We start from the raw sequence: 24082 nt of genomic DNA on the forward strand, positions 1-24082 counted from the left end.
TTGGTCTGGTATTCCATTAATTGTTGACTGGATTAAACTGGACATAATTCATTGTTATAAAAATAAGCATTTCCATTAGTCGAGTGCCCTTTATAGTGATAATCAACATTTTTATTGGCTCTCTATGCCGCCTTACATAATTTATGCTCATAATGTATGAGGCAGCTGAGTATGACATTACAAGCCTGAAGTGATGAGAGGTAACTCACTGGTTTGCTGGGCCAGTCTCTGTAGTTGTGCTCATATGTGTTTAAGGGGCCTATTCATGATGTTAATTATCTGGGGCCGAACAGACTCTGAAAATTGACATTCTAACTCTTCGCGGCCACCGGAGCAATTCAGCATTGCTCCGGCGCGGTGGCAGCTGATGTGATATGTGACGGCAGTGCCTACAGGTCACGCATGCGCACAAGAGCCCCGACGTCCGACGGAAGGAGCCGGACAGGGACAGAGGGATCCGAAAGGATCCCTTCTCGCAACCCGGACCTTCTTCCCATAGGGAAGAGCGGGTAGCGATCCACAGGCGGGAGTATTCGCCGTCTGAAGATATCGAATGCTCCCGTAGTCAAGCTCAGAAAATATAATATTTTCTGAGCTTGATGAATTCGGTCCCCATACTAGTGTATGGGAACAGCGGGCCATTCCGCAAACAGAAAGTAACCTTCTTACCTTCTTAATGTATTGCCCGAATACTTAATTTTCACAATTTTCTTATTTACCTTGTTGCTTACTATATATTATACCAGCCTACTCTCCCGGAATGGCCGGGAGGCTCCCGAAGATCTAGTGGTGATCCCAGCCAAGTCTCGCGGAGCCGGCCTCAGAAGTACAGCCTCCCACTTGGTGATTCAACACCCTCCCAATTCAAATCACTGCAACTATGCTAATTTCAGCATATACAGGGGCTGATTCAGCATTGCCTGCGCGTGCGCGGGACCCATTCTGCGAGTGTGCAGAATGGGTTCTGCATAATCGCACGCAGCCCCTTCGATGCTTCTGCCTGATTGACCTTGCATACCTGCGTGCAGCTTTGCAATTCCGTACGATGCTGAATCACCCCCTTTACCTATAAATTTTTGATTTTTAACAGAGCGGTTAGATGCTGTGACTGAAACAGGCCAAAGGTTTCTTGCTCTATTTAAAAAAAAGGGGTATTGAATGGACAGTTAATGGAAACAGCTTCCTGCGAATCAGGATAAATATATACACTCCCCCTGTATGTCTGAAAGCTTTATTACCAGTCACAGTTGTAGAGCTATAAAGATACGTTTCTTTGCTGGTAAAAGGTCTGAGACTGACACAATTTGTCTGGATGTGGTGAAAGACATTTTATCCAGTTAAAACAACTAATGCTACCAAGTAACCCTATGTAACCCTATGTTAATAAGGGACTGAGGGACCTATTCATCATTACTAAAAACTCTCTGAAGGTAATTAGGTTTAGAACTCGCAAGGAGTTCTATCTAATTACAGGAGGAATTCATCATTCCTCCTCTCCATAACTATCTATTCCGAAAAGCTGTCATTTCTGCGATGACAGCTTTTCGGAATAGATACTGTTCCCAGCCTAGTCCTACCTTACCGCAGCTGTCATTCCGTGCTGTGCATGCGCCGCTTCTATTCAGCACTTACTACAGCTGTGCTAATTGAATATATATATATTAGTTACACCAAACGGGCGGCACTCAGTAGACTTTCCAATGAATATTTTCAAAGCATTTATGCGAGGTTCAATGTTTCAGGGTTGCCCCCTTTGTCAAGAACAGCAGAAATACAATACTCAATACAAAATACAATCATATATAGTCAGATTCAAGATTACAAACACCCTCACCTGGAGAACGCCAGCAGATCAACCACCGGAGATGCACGGTCGTACACCACGTTGTGGCTCTCCGGACGTCGTCATGCCGCGCCACCACGCGAGTGTGTACGCAGGGGTGGCTACTACTGGCGGCACTGCATAAGGGGCACTGCATTGGGGGGACTACTACTGGGTGAACTATATAAGGGGCACTGCATAGGGGGTACCACTACTGGGGGCACTGCATAGGGGGGAGTACTACTGGGGGCACTATATAAGGGGCTTACTACTGGGGGCACAAGGGGTACTGCACAGGGGGGACCACTATTGGGGGCACTATATAAGGGGCACTGCATAGGAGGTACCACTACTGGGGGCACTGCATAGGGGGACTACTACTGGGAGCACAAGGGGCACTGCACAGGGGGGATCGCTACTGGGGGCACTGTATAGAGGGGCACCAAAAAATATACTCGCTTACCAAAAAATTTGGGCTAGGGCTGGCCCTACCTTTACTGATGATATCTTTCACTCAGACTTTCATTCCATTGTCACTGAGGAGACTGTTTTCTTGTGAAGCATCAGAAAATGATGGAGCCTTCATAGTGTAACCTTGCCCAACAGAAGCAATGAGGTCTATTCTTCTAGCCATCGAAGATAATCTAGGAGATTTAACAATAGGCACCAACGGTATTGTGAAATGGAGTTTATGCTACACAGTGATCCATAACCAGCCTTGTAGGTTTAGGGGCCAATTCATCATGTGAATAGGCCCCCAATGATTAAGTATCCAACTGACTGTGGGGGATACGTATCACCAGAGCATTTCAGCATTGCTCAGGTGCGGGGGATAGCTACTCCGAAAAGCAGCTATTCCCGCAATTAGTAGCACTGCTACTTACCATGTGGCCAACTTCTGTGCATGTGTGACTTGAGGTCATGCATGTACAAAGCCGTTGGGTACGCAGTGAGGAGGCGGAAGAAGGATCTGCTTGGATGATACATCCAGGCGCTATGATCGCATATTGCAATGTGACCATGGGCGGTAATGTCATGCCCAGATCACATTGCAATTGCGATCATTAATAAATGGGGGCCTTAAAGTTTTAGGAGTTTGATGATATTAGGCGGCCCTATCGGACCCATAATAATGAATGGCCCATTACACAAATATGCGGAAACTTATGTTTTTGCATGTGTAAAGAGCCATTTAAGTGATTATGAATAGTTCCTTATTGAGGAACAGCAGTAACAGTAGTAACATACACAGCAGTGTTGTGACTATGCAGCGGTGGTGTTAGCAGTAATAGGTACTCACACAGTGGCGGTTCTAGGGGCGGGCTAACAGGGCTATCGTCCAGAGCGCCGGCCCCTACAGGGCGCCACTGAGTCCCCAGGAGAGAAAAAAAAAATCCCAGAAAAAAAAACAATGTCGGTCCCTCCCCCCCGCAGGGAGGCTCCATTTGTGGATATTTGTTATCAGCGGGCACTCGGCTCCCTCCGTGCAGCGGCACTCCTGAGCTCCGGCTTCCGGCAGAGAGCACTATGGGAGGGTCGTCATGACGTCCTATAGATCCGAGGAGCCGGAGCTCACTCCTGAGCTCCGGCTCCCGCAGAGAGCACTACGGGAGGGATGTCATGACGTCTTTCCCACAGATCCGTGGTGGAGCGGCAGTCGGACCGGATGGCAGCGGACGCAGGAGCGGGGCTTAAGTGTTGTGTTTGTATTTTTTTTTTCCAGAAGCACTAGCACTGGGGGCATAGCTATAGGGGGGATTACTATAGGGGGCATTACTACTGTGGGCAAGACTATAGGGGGCATTACTACTGGGGGCAAGACTATAGGGGGCATTACTACTAGTGGTATTACAACAGTGGACACCACTAATGGGGGCAAGACTATAGGGGGCACTACTATAGTGGGCATTACTACTGGAGGCATTACTATAGTGGGCATTACTACTGAAGGCACTACTATAGGGTGTATTACTACTGGGGGCACTACTAATGTGGGCATTACAACTGTGGGCATTACTATAGAGGGCATTATGCGTGTAGCATAATGTTTTATACAGGTTATGTATTATACAGGGCATTACTGTGTGTGGCATAATGTATTTTACAGGGCATTAAACTGCGTGTGGCATAATGTGTTATACAGGTTATTACTGCGCACGGCATAACGTGTTATAAAGGGCATTACTGCGTCTGGTATAATGTGTTATAAAGGGCATTACTGCGTGTGGCATAATGTGTTATACAGGGCATTACTGCGTGTGGCATAATGTGTTATAAAGGGCATTACTGCATGTGGTATAATGTGTTATAAAGGGCATTACTGTGTGCAAGGAGATAGGAGACCTCGCAGGAGCGCACTCCTCCCCAACAGATAAAACATTGACCAAGTGAGTCGTCCTAGTGTACATAACCCCAAGAATATTAGAATGTTTCATTAATACTGGACACACACTATCATTGGGGAAATACCTTATTTTATACAGTGTAAAGATATACTTTTGCGTTTGCTTAATGTTGGTATATACCTGTAGACTTTAAACATTAATTATAATTATACTTTAGAATTGGTTCACTATAAAGTAATCAGATATACTTTTGCGTTTGCTTAATGTTGGTATATATACCTGTAGACTTTAAACATTAATTATAATTATACTTTAGAATTGGTTCACTATAAAGTAATCACTTGAGTAAAACCAATTTCAGATTTTTTTCTCTCTCATGCTAAACAAAGACATCGAAATGCAAAATGCTGCAATAAGTAACACTCTCCAGTATAACTCCTGACAAATGAGACCACATATGAAAAACTCTTCAAAGCCTATTTATTTAAAAAGAAAGCAATCAAGTTCTTTTTTTTTTTTTCTAATTCCAGTGTATTTATTAGAAACACTCAGAAGATTAGTAGTAGCCAGTAAATGGTATAGTTCAGGGCGAGATCAATACAGAAACAAATGCTTTCTGCACTATAGAATATCTAGAACACAGATGATAATTGACCACTGTGTCATATGTTAAATCAATCATTTTATTATCTCTGAGTACAAGCGGCAAAGCTGAAATGGGTGCTATTTATCATTGTGCGCTGGGCTTAGACAGTAAATATCAATAAATATGTCTGATCTCTTCAGCCGCGTGCAGAATCCTCAGAGGAAGCAGCAAGTTACCTTATTTATTATTTGGGGATATGGGTATGGCAAGTAATGCAACTAAAGGATGACTCCACACACAATGGAGAAAAAATAGATTTTAGTGAATTTACTAAAAGAAGACATAGGACCTGATTCAGACCCGGTCGCTAGGAAGCGTTCGCTCGTAGCTGCCGATGGTTCGCATTCTGCGCATGTGTATGCATCGCAGTGCGCGTGCACAAACTAGTCCGAGTGATTGGGAAGCGTACGCTAATCGAGCATAGACAGCCCAGCTGAGTGAGTGACAGGAGAAGCTGTTTGTGGGTGGTGACAGGGGCTGGCCACTAGAAACGGGGGAGTGGAGGTGCGAACGCATGGCGTGCCTGAGCATCTTAACGCCATTTCAAAGGCGTGCATAATTAACAGGCAGCATCATAGTACATGTCACCTGGCTGAATTTGACACAGAAGTGCTCGCAGTGCTTGCAGTAGGGTGTGGTCAACCTCAAGCGCTGCGAATGCATCCGATGGTACCCGATGTACCGATGGTTGCATACACTTCCTGGAGATGACGTGCGCACGTTGGCGTCTTAAGACAGGCTGGTGGGCGTCTGCATACACAAAGCGATCGCACGCAGTGGGTGTGCTTATGCCTTGCCGTGCGATCACCTGCCTTGCTGTCACTTAGCCGAATTTGCATACGCTGGGAACGAGCATACGCATTTAGCAAGCGGGTCTGAATCTAGCCCACAGTTCAAAGTTCTACTTTGGGTCCATCATTATCCCAGTATGACAGATTCTCCTTGATGGTTCCAATGGTCCAGCACTCTGGGCCCAATTCAGAGGTGCACGCAGAACCCATGGCCAGTGGAGTCGCTATGCGGGTGTGGGGGGTGCATGCCACGCCCAGTTGTAACCCTCAAAGGGTTGACACCAAAATGTTGGCTCCTCCTCATTGACAGGAGTCGGGTGCTGCAGTGTGACATTCTCTTGTCTCTCCTGTCACAGAGGAGGAGCCGGCAGTGCAGAAACCGGTCTCTCGGGGCGGCCCAGCATCACCAGGGATGCTGGGCATGCCCCCGGAGGGATTTCCCGCGAGGCCACGGCCAGCTTTGATTCCGTGCACAGCGGACTTGCGAAAATATGCTAATGACTTCAGCTGATGTCTTGTGCACTGAAATGTCCACTTCTTGCTGCTTAGGTACAAAAGACGAAACTTCAGAAACATGGGTCGCGCATCGAACAGCTGAGCAACCCCATGCTGTCTCAGAATGTCTTTTTCCCCTGAGATGCTGGGGCCTCTCCAGCTGCGTACAAATTCACAGAGGTTCACAAGGAGATGCCCAGAAATCGATGGCGACACATCTGCGTTTTTGTAGCCATCCTCTAAACGGTCACTGCCTGTCACTCGCTTTGCAAATAAATCCTCACTGCATCTGCCGGTGTGAATCCATCGCAGCGCGTGCACAGTGCTGCTTAGATGCATGTGCAGTGGCAAAAAATTCCTCCACTGCTTCCGACACCAACATTGTGTCCACCTCTAAATCAGACACTCTGTCACCAAGAGGGAGATTTATTAAACCTCCTAAGGAGAAGTGGAGGTGTTGCCCCTAGCAACCAATCAGATTCTAGTTATCATTTATATAGTTAATGATTGGTTGTTCTCTTTAGAAGGTTTTGATACATTTTCCCCTTCTAAAAGTGACAGTGATGTTGTCACTAAGCCTTCACTATGAACGTCACAGACCAATTACCTGATTGAATGCAGAAAGTGGGAGCACAGTGATGGGCAACAGGCAGCCCTGGACCTGCACGTGGCACCCCACAAGCCTTCACATGCAGCTCCCAGATCCTTTCTGCCTGTTGTCATTTGTTTGCTATACAGTAGCTTGAAATGCTTGTATAAAATACCTGCCAATATGTCTCTTTCATCGATTAAATGTATTAAATGAATTTATTACTCAGATGAAAGCAATTATTGTCCCGATCCGAAGACTATTTGCGGATCGGGATGATAATTGCATAGTATATGGCTGTGACCGATAAGAGATGATCAGACAGACGGGCATGAAAAAGCTTCCAATTAGCTCACCTGACCTCACCCTGGACTCGCTGATTTCTGTATGCAGACCTATGGGGGCATGAACACAAAAATCAGCGAGTCCGAAGATACAGAAAGTGCGGCATATACCCGCACTTACTAAAGGGTGCCAGATGATCCCAACTAATTGAATCTACCCCATAGTGTTTTTTACTCATCAATCTCCCAAAGTCTGGCCAGTGGGAATAGCAGGTTCCTTACAATGGTAACTGTGCTGTTACCAAAATCTCGCCTTGGAAATGACCCAGGAAATACTGTAAGCCTGGTGCCTAGTGCTTCATAAACTGTGATTTATTAATAGCAGGAGCCCAAGAAAGGCAGCCCCATCTCTCCCCATCTCTCCCCAACTCTCCGATAGATTGTGAGGTTTAGCATTTTTTAATTTCAAAGCACTTCAAAATTTGGCTAGTTCCTTTCCATACAATTTGTATTGTGTCAGCAAAGTACAGTATAAAACAACATAGGGACTGGTTCTGAGTAGAACGCAAAAATGACCGCAGCAGGGTCTGTTGGTGGTCCCCTGTCTGTGAGTTTATGCGGTCTAATGTGTAAGGCCCATATTCAGCGCCCACATAATACCTACTGGTGTGTGTCCTTATATGCCAGAACACACCAGGTGCCGTGTCTCCTCCTGACTATGACCTCCTCTGCCTGCGGCTGTGTGTCTGTGAACGTTCATTTCTAGCCACCTCCCATTCATCGCACAGGAATGCCCATCACTTTGCCGTCACATTTATTATTCCGTCTGTCTGTTCAGTTCTGGAAGCCATATCTCCAGAAGGATATACTGTAGATACATTAGAGATGGTACAAAGAAGGGCAACTAAAATAGTGCACGGCCTACAGCACAGAACTTACCCGGAAAGACTAAAATATCTTAATACTGTATGTATAGTTTGGAGCAGAGAAGGGAAAGAGGAGACATGATAAAAACGTTCAAATACATGAAGGGTTTTAAGAAGGGACAGGAGGGAGACATTCTTCAAAGGAAGAGATGTACAAGAACACAAGGACATGCACTGACATTGGAGGGAGGGAGGCTCAGAGGAAGAAATGTACAAGAACACGAGGACATGCACTGACATTGGAGGGAGGGAGGCTCAGAGGAAGAGCTGTACAAGAACACGAGGGCATGCACTGACATTGGCGGGACGGAGGCTCAGAGGAAGAGATGTACAAGAACACGAGGACATGCACTGCCATTGGAGGGAGGGAGGCTCAGAGGAAGAGATGCACAAGAACACGAGGACATGTGCTGACACTGGAGGGAGGTTCAGAGGAAGAGATATACAAGAACACGAGGACATGCACTGACATTGGAGGGAGAGAGGCTCAGAGGAAGAGATGTACAAGAACACGAGGACATGCACTGACATTGGAGGTAGGCTCAGAGGAAGAGATGTACAAGAACTCGAGGACATGCACTGACACTGGAGGGAGGGAGGCTCAGAGGAAGAGATGTACAAGAACACGAGGACATGCACTGACATTGGAGGGAGGGAGGCTCAGAGGAAGAGATGTACAAGAACACGAGGACATGCATTGACACTGGAGGGAGGGAGGCTCAGAGGAAGAGATGTACAAGAACACAAGGACATGCACTGACACTGGAGGGAGGGAGGCTCAGAGGAAGAGATGTACAAGAACACGAGGACGTGCACTGACATTGGAGGGAGGGAGGGAGGCTTAGAGGAAGAGATGTACAAGAACACGAGGACATGCACTGACATTGGAGGGAGGGAAGCTCAGAGGAAGAGATGTACAAGAACACGAGGACATGCACTGACATTGGAGGGAGGGAGGCACAGAGGAAGAGATGTACAAGAACACGAGGACATGCACTGACACTGGAGGGAGGGAGGGAGGCTTAGAGGAAGAGATGTACAAGAACACGAGGACATGCACTGACATTGGAGGGAGGGAGGCTCAGAGGAAGAAATGTACAAGAACACGAGGACATGCACTGACATTGGAGGGAGGGAGGCTTAGAGGAAGAGATGTACAAGAATACAAGGACATGCACTGACACTGGAGGGAGGGAGGGAGGCTTAGAGGAAGAGATGTACAAGAACACGAGGACATGCACTGACATTGGAGGGAGGGAAGCTCAGAGGAAGAGATGTACAAGAACACGAGGACATGCACTGACATTGGAGGGAGGGAGGCACAGAGGAAGAGATGTACAAGAACACGAGGACATGCACTGACACTGGAGGGAGGGAGGCTCAGAGGAAGAGATGTACAAAAACACGAGGACATGCACTGACACTGGAGGGAAGCTCAGAGGAAGAGATGTACAAGAACACGAGGACGTACACTGACACTGGAGGGAGGGAGGCTCAGAGGAAGAGATGTACAAGAACACGAGGACATGCACTGACAATGGAGGGAGATTCAGAGGAAGAGATGTACAAGAACACGAGGACATGCACTGACACTGGAGGGAGGGAGGCTCAGAGGAAGAGATGTACAACAACATGAGGACATGCACTGACACTGGAGGGAGGGAGGCTCAGAGGAAGAGATGTACAAGAACACGAGGACATGCACTGACAATGGAGGGAGATTCAGAGGAAGAGATGTACAAGAACACGAGGACATGCACTGACACTGGAGGGAGGGAGGCTCAGAGGAAGAGATGTACAAGAACATGAGGACATGCACTGACACTGGAGGGAGGGAGGCTCAGAGGAAGAGATGTACAACAACATGAGGACATGCACTGACACTGGAGGGAGGGAGGCTCAGAGGAAGAGATGTACAAGAACATGAGGACATGCACTGACAATGGAGGGAGATTCAGAGGAAGAGATGTACAAGAACACGAGGACATGCACTGACACTGGAGGGAGGGAGGCTCAGAGGAAGAGATGTACAAGAACATGAGGACATGCACTGACACTGGAGGGAGGGAGGCTCAGAGGAAGAGATGTACAACAACATGAGGACATGCACTGATATTGGTGGGAGGGAAGCTCAGAGGAAGAGATGTACAAGAACACGAGGACATGCACTGACACTGGAGGGAGGGAGGGAGGCTCAGAGGAAGAGATGTACAAGAACACGAGGACATGCACTGACATTGGAGGGAGGGAGGCACAGAGGAAGAGATGTACAAGAACACGAGGACATGCACTGACACTGGAGGGAGGGAGGGAGGCTTAGAGGAAGAGATGTACAAGAACACGAGGACATGCACTGACATTGGAGGGAGGGAGGCTCAGAGGAAGAAATGTACAGGAACACGAGGACATGCACTGACATTGGAGGGAGGGAGGCTTAGAGGAAGAGATGTACAAGAATACAAGGACATGCACTGACACTGGAGGGAGGGAGGGAGGCTTAGAGGAAGAGATGTACAAGAACACGAGGACATGCACTGACATTGGAGGGAGGGAAGCTCAGAGGAAGAGATGTACAAGAACACGAGGACATGCACTGACATTGGAGGGAGGGAGGCACAGAGGAAGAGATGTACAAGAACACGAGGACATGCACTGACACTGGAGGGAGGCTCAGAGGAAGAGATGTACAAGAACACGAGGACGTGCACTTACACTGGAGGGAGGGAGGCTCAGAGGAAGAGATGTACAAGAACACGAGGACATGCACTGACAATGGAGGGAGATTCAGAGGAAGAGATGTACAAGAACACGAGGACATGCACTGACACTGGAGGGAGGGAGGCTCAGAGGAAGAGATGTACAACAACATGAGGACATGCACTGACACTGGAGGGAGGGAGGCTCAGAGGAAGAGATGTACAAGAACACGAGGACATGCACTGACAATGGAGGGAGATTCAGAGGAAGAGATGTACAAGAACACGAGGACATGCACTGACACTGGAGGGAGGGAGGCTCAGAGGAAGAGATGTACAAGAACATGAGGACATGCACTGACACTGGAGGGAGGGAGGCTCAGAGGAAGAGATGTACAACAACATGAGGACATGCACTGACACTGGAGGGAGGGAGGCTCAGAGGAAGAGATGTACAAGAACACGAGGACATGCACTGACAATGGAGGGAGATTCAGAGGAAGAGATGTACAAGAACACGAGGACATGCACTGACACTGGAGGGAGGGAGGCTCAGAGGAAGAGATGTACAAGAACATGAGGACATGCACTGACACTGGAGGGAGGGAGGCTCAGAGGAAGAGATGTACAACAACATGAGGACATGCACTGATATTGGTGGGAGGGAAGCTCAGAGGAAGAGATGTACAAGAACACGAGGACATGCACTGACACTGGAGGGAGGGAGGCTCAGAGGAAGAGATGTACAAGAACACGAGGACATGCACTGACACTGGAGGAAGGGAGGCTCAGAGGAAGAGATGTACAAGAACACGAGGACATGCACTGACACTGGAGGGAGGCTCAGAGGAAGAGATGTACAAGAACACGAGGACATGCACTGACATTGGAGGAAGGGAAGCTCAGAGGAAGAGATGTACAAGAACACGAGGACATGCACTGACATTGGAGGGAGGGAGGCTCAGAGGAAGAGATGTACAAGAACACGAGGACATGCACTGACATTGGAGGGAGGGAAGCTCAGAGGAAGAGATGTACAAGAACACGAGGACATGCACTGACATTGGAGGGAGGGAAGCTCAGAGGAAGAGATGTACAAGAACACGAGGACATGCACTGACATTGGAGGGAGGGAGGCTCAGAGGAAGAGATGTACAAGAACACGAGGACATGCACTGACACTGGAGGGAGGGAGGCTCAGAGGAAGAGATGTACAAGAACACGAGGACATGCACTGACACTGGAGGGAAGGAGGCTCAGAGGAATAGATGTACAAGAACACGAGGACGTGCACTGACATTGGAGGGAGGCCCAGAGGAAGAGATGTACAAGAACACGAGGACGTGCACTGACACTGGAGGGAAGGAGGCTCAGAGGAAATTTGAGAAAAAATTACTTCACAGAAAGGGTAGTGGATAAGTGGAATAGCCTCCATCAGAGGTGGTTGAGGCTAAGACGGGATAAGCATAAGAATATCCTTAAGAGGTACCTAAGGAGCAAATAGCGTTGAAGTTGCCAAAAGGATAAATGAAAAGGGGAAGACTAGATAGGCCAAGTGGTTCTTATCTGCCGTCAAATTCTATGTTTCTATGTGTTACACATGCAGAATAGATTTTGCACAGTTGCAAAAAACACCTCACTCAGCTACGTTTGCATCGACATTGCGAGCGGATTGTGTGCATCTCAGTATCAGGCCCTGATAGTGATAACAGCTATTTTTCCAGGCAAATGGATAGGGTCAGTGTGGGTGCATTCATTGAGCCAACTCTGAATACCAGTGATGTGCGGTGAGGTCAGTGGATGGGAAGGAACTTAAGACCCCCCGCCCCCACTCCTCTGACCCTCCCCCTCTTGTTTAGCACCACCCCCAATTGCCATCTGGCCTGCCCTTATTTGTTGTCCGGTCCACCCCCACTCATCATCCTGTTCGCACCGTGCCCCCTTGCCACGACCCCCCCAACCCTTCATCGGACTCTGGGCCTGATTCAGAGGCGCACGCTGTTTGCTGTGTTGTGCCGAGAGAACACAGAGGGCCTGATTCAGAGCCGAACGCTCTGACCAGAGCGCTCGCTCTGAATCAGGGCCCTCCTCCCTCAACTTGGAGCGGCCTCATGGACGCTCGCATAGCTGTGGGATACCACCCACAGCTATAGCGAGCGTCCATGATGGTGGTCGCGATGGTCAAGACCATCGCGACCATCGGGCTTGCGTCGAGACCCTGCGGTAGGGTCTCTGTGACCGCAAGCCCTGGAGTGATTTTGGCTCTATCACTTCTGATGTCAGTGGGGCCGGACTCAGACGGTAGGCATTCCCATGGGAACGCCTCCGTCTGGCAGCCACACCCCCGGCACGCCCACCAAAGGGGGCGTGCTGTCACTCACCATCGACAGCACGCCCCCTTTGGTGCGAGACCCATAAAGACGGCTTGGCCGTCGTTATTCTGGTCTCGCGCATACGCAGGACGGAGCTCCCTCCGTCGTACGCATGCGCAATTCGGCACCATCGACCTGCTTGCGAGCGTCCTGCGCTCGCGAGCGGGTCTGAATGACCCTAGTGTCTGAGCAGCAGCTGGAGGAGGGCAAGGGAGTGACAGAGCGAGCCGAGGAGGACCTGCTCACGCTGACAGCAGGTACGTATCACCTTCTGTACGCCACCTGAGAGTGGCGTATAGTAGCACCATCAGTAAGGCGTCTATAAATTTATTGCAATTAAAAAAAATATAAAAACTTACACTAAAATAAAGACTCGGACACAGACTGCTTTGATTAAATAGTCATAACTTGCTTTTATTGAAGGTATGACCATGAGCTTTTAATTTACTTTTGGGAGGCAAAGAAGGATGCTACAAACACTCAGCTCCAGCCATATGTACATGTACATAACCAATATTAGGGAGCGACTGAAATGCCCCCCCCCCCCCCCGTGGTCATTGAAAGCTGAGCACTACTTAACCAATATTAGGGAGCGACTGAAACGCCCCCCCCCCCCGTGGTCATGGTAAGCTGAGCTGTGAAGACTCACAATGATGAGCGTGTCCGCAGAGACGGACTCCCAAAGTCCTCCCGCAGAGGTAGGCCATACTATGACCTTTCAAAGGAAATGTGCTCCACAGCTTTTTCTTACACCTTACGTGGCAGCTGGTTTGTAGCACCTTCCCGCCCAATATGATAATAAAACATAGTGTTAGGAAGAACACAACATATAAAGAGCATAAGAAATAGATAAGGGAGGGAGGGACAAACACTGTCCAGAAAAGAAGTTGCTGGGCGTACAATAGCCTTATAAAGTCCACATAAGCTACTCCCAAAAAACTCACACATGGTCAGAACCAACCAACCAAATAAAACCCCTCAACTACTCTACCTAGCAACAGTTGACCAAAATTCTACCAATTACAAAAAACTAAGGACTCTTATATAGGGCTCTATTTATTAACATTATTTTTACTAAAATAAAGTGAAAAAGGGTGTTTTCACACCCTTTTCACATTATTTTAGTATCACCTACAGTTACTAAAGGGCAATTGGAGTAGAATTCGTAAAATTCTAATCCAACCCCTAAGTATCACTTATTTTTAGTAATCAGATCGCATTTCCCATAATTGTAATGGGAAATGCGATCTGGCCAAAGTTACTAAAAATAAATTGTGAAAAAATACCGGAGAAAGCCCTGTGAAGGTGGCGTTATCCAGGGTCTCCCCCGGTTACCGGACTCCTGCTCCTCTCTGACGGGGAGAGCAGAGCCCGGAGCCGGCCCCAGTGACCAGCTGTGTGGTCTAAACAGACCACATGCTGACTCACTGTAAAAAAAAAGGTTAAGAAAAAAAACGTATCTGACTCCAGGAACCGGAGTTCAGGGCTCCGGTAATGTCCTCCCTCTGGTCAGCTGGTCTCCCATACTGCACTGCGGCCCGGTCGTCACTTGACAGAGTCCCAGTGCAATATGGTATGTCAGCTGACCGGAGGGCATGGAGGACATCACCGGAGCCCGGATCATGCAGGTAGGTGTAATTAAGGGAGGGGGGGTCGCAGGGGGTCCGTGATCGTGGGGGGCAGCACGTGGCGACAGGGGCGGGGCTTAGCGCCGGGGGGTAGCCACGGTGGCCGGTTGGCGCATGCGTGTGGCACTTGTCACGGTATTTTTTTGCAAAAATACCGTAACTAGTGTGCAGAGGGGATTCGCAGGGACATAGCTTTCTCGCAAGCTCTGTCCCTGCAAGGGATTTGTAGTAAATCCCTGTGATTTTGCCTGAATTCGCAATGTGAATTCAGTCGGTATATCACACTACAATCTGCATTACCAATACGGATTGTAGTAAATAGAGCCCATAGTCTTAATCCTATTCAGATTGCGTCTCATCATTCCAAAAATACATAATTTTCGGAATTTGATGAATAGCATAATTTCCATATGCCCATACTAAAGTACTAATGTATGGGGAGTGTGGAAATTAACGCAGACGGACTTAACCAGGCGATATCAGTGATATCTCCTGTGTTAAGTGTCTTCATGAATACTAAAATAACAGTAATTAAGGAAAATGTCCTTAAAACCGTTATTTTAGTGTTGATGAATAGGCTCCTTTGGAGTGGTGTAAATTCATCCCAGAGGTAAGATATAATTTGGTGCCCCCCCCCCTCACAGCCGCTGACACTGTAATGTAGCAATTTGCATGCAGACAGGCTTAAGATAGATGAAGGCAGCAGCTTATGGTCTGACATGGAGCTCTCCACTAGTGTATGGTGGCTTCTCAGGTGCCGGGAAGAGGTGCCGTGTATTGGGCGGCCGTGATGGTACACTCCGGGTACATAGTACAGCCCTGAGTGGGGTGAATATGTTGAGGGCAATGGAGGAGGTGCCCCTTCAGTGCTGGAGCCCGGCTGCAGGCACCTCCATAGTCTCCCATAGTTCTGCCCCTGCTCCTTTGAGTGGTACAATTAACAAAGTTATCTAAAAGTGTTAAGTAATGTGAAAGCACGAAGAATAACTACGAGGAAGTGTGCTCTGTGCTGGTATTCTTCCTGTACCATCACTCTCTAATGGATAACCCCCTTCATCTGTTTTTTTAATCACAGACCTTCCATTCTAGAAACTAATTTATTGTTACCGTGGTTTACAAATTCTATTAAGGAGACTGAAATCGCACTCCTACAAGAGTTTTTAAAAAGATGGATTTCAGCAATGTAGCACTTATTAAGAAGAGAGGAGTCCGTGTAGATAGATTTACAATGCGTACACATAAAATAATACAAGCTGGTTAAAATTAACCATGACAGCGCTTTTGTGGCTCAGTCTGCCTTTATGAGTTCCACCATACGGCTTATTATCTGCTTGTAAAAAAAATTCTGTCTTGTGCTATATGTGTTCTCTTGTTTATAGGGAAGTGGTGATCAATTGGACCCAGCTTGATTTATTTGTTATAAAACCGATTTTCTCTTGGAGGCTTATAGAAGCGATCCTTACAATGTTATCATCCGAGAACATGCATTGTCTGAATTTGTGTAGTCTGCCTGTGTACGCCTGTGCGTTTGTACCTTTGTTGTGTGCTAATGAATACGCCCTTCCAGCTAGGAATTATGGCAGAATGGCTGGTTTACCGTAGAATCAAGATTAGTTTATGGAAAGTACAAATAGTGACTCTGTACCGAGTGGGGGAGAGCTAGATCACTGGTTTGCTGTGTCAATTCTTAGTTATTAATTACATGGTGTAAGAGGGAAGGTTCCATTTAAGCAGAATGATCAGGAAATAAATTTTTTTTTGACATGTTTGATTTTGCCAGTATCATTTCCAGACTGAAGAATCCTAGGAAGCCAACTTATTAAAAAAATATTAGCTAACAATTCTTATATTTGATGCCTTTCTTTTATTAGTTTAATATTATTGTCAGCATACGTACGTCCGTACGCATACACATACAAACATAAACATCCTGTGTGAATGACTCTCTACTGAATACTGAGTTTACAAAGACCATTAACTTGAAAACAACTATACTCCCAACAATGTCCCAAAGGTAGTGGTCATTTATGCCAAAATGGCATTGTTATGCCACATTTGGGGATGTGTCATTTTCCCTGGGGTACATGTCCAAGAGTTCTGGAGCTGTAGGCTCCACCAAACACTCCCTCTCCCCTCCGTTCCCCTAAAAGCATCCTTGAATTGACAAGTGCCCCAGAGGCACCTGAGACCAGCAGCATGGTGCACGGGACCATGCCTCATATCTTCTCAACAACATACATGCCGATGGAAGCCCTGATTTAATCAGTGGCCACAGGGTGCAGAGGAAGAGGATGCCAGGGGAGGGACACAGTAAATTCCGCCACCCCACTGATCGCACTGGCTTTGACTTGGATAATTATATGCCAAACATACAGTCTGTGGGAAAGGAGTTTTCTCCCTCTTGGTCTACCAGCCAAGACTGTGATTTGCAGAAAGCGGTCCCAATGGGAAGCCACTTCCATGCCTTTCTGCCAGCACTGTTGGCTTATAGGGGCAGCGACCACTGAAGTACCTAGAAGCTGGTTTCCTTGTCATCGTCCCCCAGGGTAAAAGATAGGTGTTACCACTGGATGCCTACTTTCATTACAAGGTGAGACAACATTAGACAAAGTTGGACAATGGCAACCATGAAGCTAAGTGATCTTTTGGAGACAGCTGCTTGCAGTCATTGGCTAAGCAATAGTTGGATGCCACAGGGAAAGGCTGACCAATCAGCTAGGGAGAAGGGAAAGCATTTTGGTAAAGACTCCAAGGTACAGGTTCATTTTGTTTTGCTACTAAAAGGTGACTGTATTGATGCACCTATGTATTCCTACCTCTATTGTGTAGTGTTCACCTATATTTGTACTAATAATCTAGACATATACCAGCACACACTATATTCACATTGCTCTGCAGAGCATCTCTTGTGTACAAATATAAATGTAACCATTATTTTTAAAGAGGAACTAAAACTGTCTACTAGCATCTCTATTACAAATGATCACAAGTATTAACATAAAATACACTTAAATATAAAACCCTTCAGAGTATATACTGTTTGTCAGCTAGTTCCCTGGCTCCAGCATTAACCCTGAAGGTGAATGTTGGTGTGGGGTTGGACCAGCTTTCCCATATATTAATAGCATGACTTTTTTGTGTGACATATTTCTATGATGCTGTTTGAGCAGAGCACATCATAATCCAAATGAAAGGTCTCGGTCAATAGATTTGCAGAAAAATATTGGCGTTGTAATTGGTTTCTGTGTTTTGAAGTTATGTGCAAAACGTCCGCCCGCCATTTACAATGCTTCACTATTGTGCTCTCCCTGGGCACCTTCTCGATGACCTAGAACATGTGACCTGCTGGGTAATCTGGTAACTGTGTCATGTATTGAACTCTTCCTGTGGACCTGCTGGGTGACCTGGAACATGTGACCTGCTGGGAAGTCTGGAAACTGTGACAGTTATTTTCAGCCACTTATATCAGCACATCTTGCAGGGACCTCAATCACTGACTGCTGTGTTATTTCATTTTTCACTTCACCTCGCGTTGTTTACACAAAACATGCCTAGAGGTCGGCCTCGAGGAAGTCGATGTTGTGGAACCCTTACAGGTCCCCCAGAGCGCACAGTTCAAAGATCTTAAACAATGTAACAAGATCAACTGATATGTCGCTTGGCTTGGACATGAAATATTCACCAAAATAGTACTCTTTGGGTCCTATGGACGTGCAATGTGTGAACTGTGGTGCCCTACACTTCTTGGTAGAGGAGATTAACAGCCATTTTCCAGATTGCTGTCACAATGGAAAGTTTTGTTGGCCAATGTGGTTGTTCCACCATATTTAGCAGAACTCTTTATGACAATGACCCTGAAATTACAGCCTCATTATCTCCATAACATCCATAATATTCTCCATAACTAAGGCGGTTACCGCCAGGATTCCCTAGTATGTCTTTATTCTGTCTGATGAGCATTACTGACATCTTAGGCTGTCTGTAACAGACCTTACCGGCAGAATGATAAACATGTTATTTAAACCATGCTTGCCTACTCTTCCAGACCCATAAGTGTTGCAATTGCAGTATTGTATAGTGGTGGGTGAGGCCACAATGATGCTATTGAGGTTCCACGCCCCTCACACCACCCACCTGGCTGCTCCATGGCCCCTGGGACCTCCCACATGATTGCCCCCTCCCAGGCAAACATTGTATTTTCTCAGGATTCCGTCTTGTGCTATTTCCCCTGACTGCCACCATTGCATACCCCTGCTGGGCACCTTCTGCCTAGTTTCTACGTCTCCTACGACAGCGTCTCTTGCTCGGTATGTGCACCTATGTTGCTGTGCACAGACTAGACTCACACTGGTCTTCTCCAAGCTTGTCCCCGTCATGTGCTCTGTATAATGTGATCCATTTTGTACTGCTATACATTTTCTGGTGCTTATATTATATAATAATAATAATACATTTGAGTGGGTTACAGCACATTTGTGCCACTTGCATCATGTTTTTAAATGAAGAAAAAAAGAGACATCCATTGTATGCAAAGCAGAGTGATAAATGTGTCTTACTGGGAGGGTAGGTTGTATACACACAAGGCATTGACATGATTTAGCTTTCACTGATTCAGCTCACAGAGAAGAGGAATGAAAGGTCCTGCAGAGAGACACTAAACCACCTGTGAGCAGTGATAAGCAATTTGGGAGAACAGCTTTTTAAGGATCAAATGCCTGAATAGGAAATTCATCCCAGACGCCTACCCTGCAATAACATGCTGTGCACTGACATACAGGATTACTAAAGGAAGCTGCTTTAGGCATAAGTTCCAGGTGAGGTTTATTCATTTTCTGATACTTACAATGATTGCTCATCCTGCTGGATCCTCTATCTCAGTGACAGAAATGTAAGATGCATTGACTCTAACCTGCTAGGAAACAGACTTATAGGGGATTTTGAAACACCGTGCGCATTTTGTGAAGCTGCACTATTTCGTCGATCTCAGCTGCAGATTTAAAGCGGCAAAAATTTAAAAGGCAAAACCAGATTAGCTTTTCCTTTTAATTTATTGCTACTTTAAATCTGCAGCCGAGATTGAGTAAATCGCTTTGCTTCACACAACTCGCACCTTATTTCATATATTCTATAACATCTATAAAGTGTTATATGATCATCTTTGTTTTTATTAAAGATGACTGTAATGCTATTTTGATGTTAACTGAGTCATTGAAACCAAAACCTGGGTCCCAGATGGAAAAGGTTAAGAACCGAACCCCTGGTGTAAAGTTTTTCTCTTAAGGAAGTTATTCTGTGGGCTGAACCCATATTCTTGGAAATGTCTAAGGGGCCTCAAGCTATTTTTTACATAAAATTATGCAGAAACTGCAGTTTCTGCATAATTTTATGTACTGTTCCTATGTATTAAAAGCACAATGCAGGAGATGTCACAGAAATCTCGGGCAAAGTGCTAATTAGCGTTGCAGATCGCAATCCACATTATTAACAATGGGGACTACAACCTGACCCCTATGTACTAAACTCCAAAAGCAAAGCTTTTCGGAGTTTAGTCCCGGTAGTTTACATCATCTTCAGATGGTTTAAACTAGTATAAGCCTATGGAGGCTCCAGGGACAGGAGAGCGATCTTTCGGTCTCTCCCCCGTAGCCCCAGGCTGGCTTCGGAAGCTTCCCCTGGAGAAGTCTTTCACTTCTGTGAAAGACTTTTCCTAAATGCTGTTGATATAACTCGCAAGGACAGCGTTTACAGCAACTGCTGTCCCTGCGAGTTCCGCTCTGTAGATAGCGGGGATATTTTCATAAAAAATTAATATATCCCCTGCGAGTTGGATACATAATAATCGCTGAAGTACCGCGACTATTAGTACATAGACCCCTAAGTTTTGTCACTAGTTACTAAGTCATTCCAAAGTAATTTATAGGCTGCATCGTTATTGTTCAGATCGTTTATTGTTTGGTAACCAGCGATGCGCGGGCACGTATGGTCGATAACAATATCAACCATCACCCGTGTATGCAGGCCAACCTGGTCGATATCGACCAGGTTACATAGGGACCCGCGGTCGCTGGCCCGTCGTTGGTGGGTTGGTGGGGTGCTGGATGAACGATAACGATCATCCAGCACACAGAGAAGGTGCGGGTTGATCAGTCAGTGATATCGTTATCGCTGACTGATCGTACCGTGTGTACGCACCAGTAGTGTATGTTTGCGTGGCAGATAATTAAGACTTTAAGTTCCACTAGGGCTCAAAATTTGCTTATATAGTACAGATGTATCACACTTTAAACCTTTTCTCTGCCGAGGGCCATTTTGATATATATAACATTATTCGCAGGACCGGTGCTAGCCACGCCCCCTCCGTGTGATGTCACACTGGGATGGGCCTCAATTGCCAGTGATTACAGCCTATGCCTGGAGCATCCTGAGGATGCTTCGGGGAGCTGTAAGGGCAGCGATGTGACCATCTGAAGCATCCTAAGAACGCTCCAGGCGGCACTGCCCTAGGCACCCTGTTATCCAGATGAGGCTAGCAGAAAAAAGCTCCGAGGGCCAGACCACATGATTCTGGGGGCCTTACACAACACCTGGGCCTGAGGTTCCCCATCCCTGCTTTGAACTGACAATTAGTCATACTTCCCGACAATCTGGCTGCTCCCTCCTGGAGGAGGCAGCCAGATTGGCACCGCGGGGGGCGTGGTGAGGGGCATGGCAAGTCATTGGTGGTGAAACAGGGACATGACTGCGTGGTCATGTCATCATGGCCCGGCCTCCGCTACATAATGCCGAGTTTACCGGCATTGTGCAATAGGGGGTGTCGCCAAGATGACGCAATTCAGCGCAAATCACGTCATCTCACTTTCCCTGGACCGCGCACTTGTGTTCTCCTACAGGGGGGAAGTGGACGGTGGTGGGGGGTGGCCACAATCTTTTGTTTGTAGTTTGTGAGTGACTCTCCCATTCACAACTACCTCTGCAGTGCCACACAACCCCGTGCACCATAGATGAGCCAGGGAAGCCCAGAGAATAAGTGCTTCTTTGATGGGCTCCTGGTAGGATATGGAGATGGTTAGTAAAATGTATCAAATAGATGGCAGTTTGGCTCTGTGGGGTTGATTCATTTAGGTGTGAGTCGGTTTGCTCTGCGAAGTACTGCGTGTATATATGGCACTTACGGTAGCCCCGGCCTCGCTGATTTTTTTTTGCAGCTCCATAGTGCTGCATACAGAATCCAGGGTGATATGGAGGTGAGAAGGGGGCAGGATGTGTTGCCATTGCTAGTGTTTCCACGCTGTTGCAACGGCACTATGCCCCGCTCTCACCTAATTGAATTGACCCCTGATAGCTGTCACGTCACTCTCTATCTATGTTATCCCATTCATTCTATTTTGTAGTTTTGTACAGGATTTTTAAATATGGAACTACATAAATTACAAATAACTGGTTTATTTAAACCAAAATATATGTTCTTTCCACTCTGTCTGTTCCTCTGTTTTCTTTGATATTTCAGATCCTTCCCCTAAATTTACATATTCTGTTCTGCTATAACATTCCACCCTCATCAGAGTTTTAACTACATATTTTATTTATTTGTTTCTATCTATCTATCTATCTATCTATCTATCTATCTATCTATCTATCTATCTATCTTCTCTGCCTATCCTGCTCTTGTTTATCTATACACATATGTCCTGTGTACCAATGTTGAAGGGGAAATGGTATCCAACCTAGTAACTTTAGTTGTCGTATGACGTATACAACCTGTTAATTGCTTATTTCAATGGTTTCCAAACTTTTTGGAATCATGGCGTCCCAGAGTATCAGCATTTTTTCATTGCACCCCAAGGCCAACAGTTTATCATTGAGAAATTCTGAAAAAAAAAAAAAGATTAAGGGCCCCATTTACCAACGAAGCCTAATACCAGCGCCATTTTTCATTTAGTATTGTATCGCAGTGATACAAACAAAAATGCCACTGGTATTCATCAATACTTACTCCTCCGGCGAAGTCCAGCGAAGTCCTTTGCATCGGCGAGATCCTCTGCTCAGCTGCAGGTGGCAGGCTTCTGTGTAACTACACATGCGCGACGGTCCGTCTGCGCACGTGCATGACATGTTCACCTGGCGAGAGCGATGCAGTGGCAAAGAGCAGTAATCTCAGATTACCGATGTTTGCTGAATAAGGAAAGGATGACATAACCCCTTTAGCAAAGGGGTTGTGCATCATTGGTAAATGGGACCCTGAATGATGTAACTTGTCCTTACATGTGATGTGATGCTTAATGCTTAGGGTCAGTTATGTGAGGGTGGACAGGCTTGTGCTTCTGCTGTCCACCTACTTTATGATTGCCAGCCATCAGCACTGGTTTTGCACCCAGTTTGGGAACCGTAGGCTTATGGCCTTATACCAAGATAAATAATAGGTGGTAGATGTACTGAGCACGGCATGGAATTATCCTTTATGGGAGCTGTCCAGTGCTGAGTGTTTACGTAAGCTTTAGTTGTCTTCATATATTCCTGCAGGTAACAGCTTGTACAGTATGCTGGCTATGTCAATACGTTGCTTTATTTGCACAGAGCTATAATAAGTGCTATTGTTGTATACTGCCTTATACTGTGGCCTCGAATTTCATCCCTGAAAAGTGGGTTGTTTTTTTTTTTGCATTGTGAAATGTCCCTTATTGTTTGGGAAATGGAAAGTCAAGAGCCAAGAAATTAAAGCTACATGTACAGCAAAATGCAAATCAATAATCACATTCACTTGTTATATCAATACATTGCCTATACTGCTCTGGTGTATTGTGGCTCCTGCATTTCATGAGCAATTGTTAACATCGTATAGGATTTGCAGGACACAAAACAAATAAAGAAGGGGGGAAAAAGAAAATCACGAATCGAATATCTATCATGTTGCTCTACTTTCACGCCAGGGAGATGCTTCATTCATCAATGTCAGATAGTTATTCTCCAGCTTTCCTGTGTTTTCTCACCCATTGGTGGCACATTTCTATTTCTGTCTGCGGACATTATATGAGCAAACTGCACATCCCGCACACAATGTACTGTGTGAGAATATGACCGACATACGTTTTATTACTGTATTTATTAATTAATATTTACAGAGAAAGAAAGTGATGTTACTTCTCATGTATTGCCACAGTGATCTGAACACAAAAGACTTATGGTGTGTACACACGGTACGATAAAAATGCACGATATGAACGATAATATGAATGAAAACGATATAGTTATCGTTCAGATCGTTAATTTTTTGGTGCCCAACGACCAGCGATGCACGATATCGATAACGATATCGACCACCGCCCGTGCATGCAGGCAACCTGATCGTTGGTCGCTGGCCTGTCGTTGGTGGTGTGCTGGATGAACAATATCGATCACCCAGTGCAGGATGTTCAGTCAGCGATATCGTTACCGCTGACTGATCGTACCGTGTGTACGCACCATAAAAAGATACATGTAATATGTTGTGA

General features: G+C 46.3%; 1 protein-coding gene across 1 annotated transcript in view; it reads left to right on the plus strand.

Annotated features, from left to right (window-relative positions):
• MYO3B (myosin IIIB) overlaps positions 1 to 24082 on the plus strand; it is a 420510-nt gene that overhangs the window by 59845 nt on the left and 336583 nt on the right. The window lies entirely within an intron of this gene.

This window comes from Taudactylus pleione, unplaced genomic scaffold, assembly GCF_031769625.1.
Source record: "Taudactylus pleione unplaced genomic scaffold, aTauple2 ptg000004l, whole genome shotgun sequence".
NCBI lineage: Eukaryota > Metazoa > Chordata > Amphibia > Anura > Myobatrachidae > Taudactylus > Taudactylus pleione.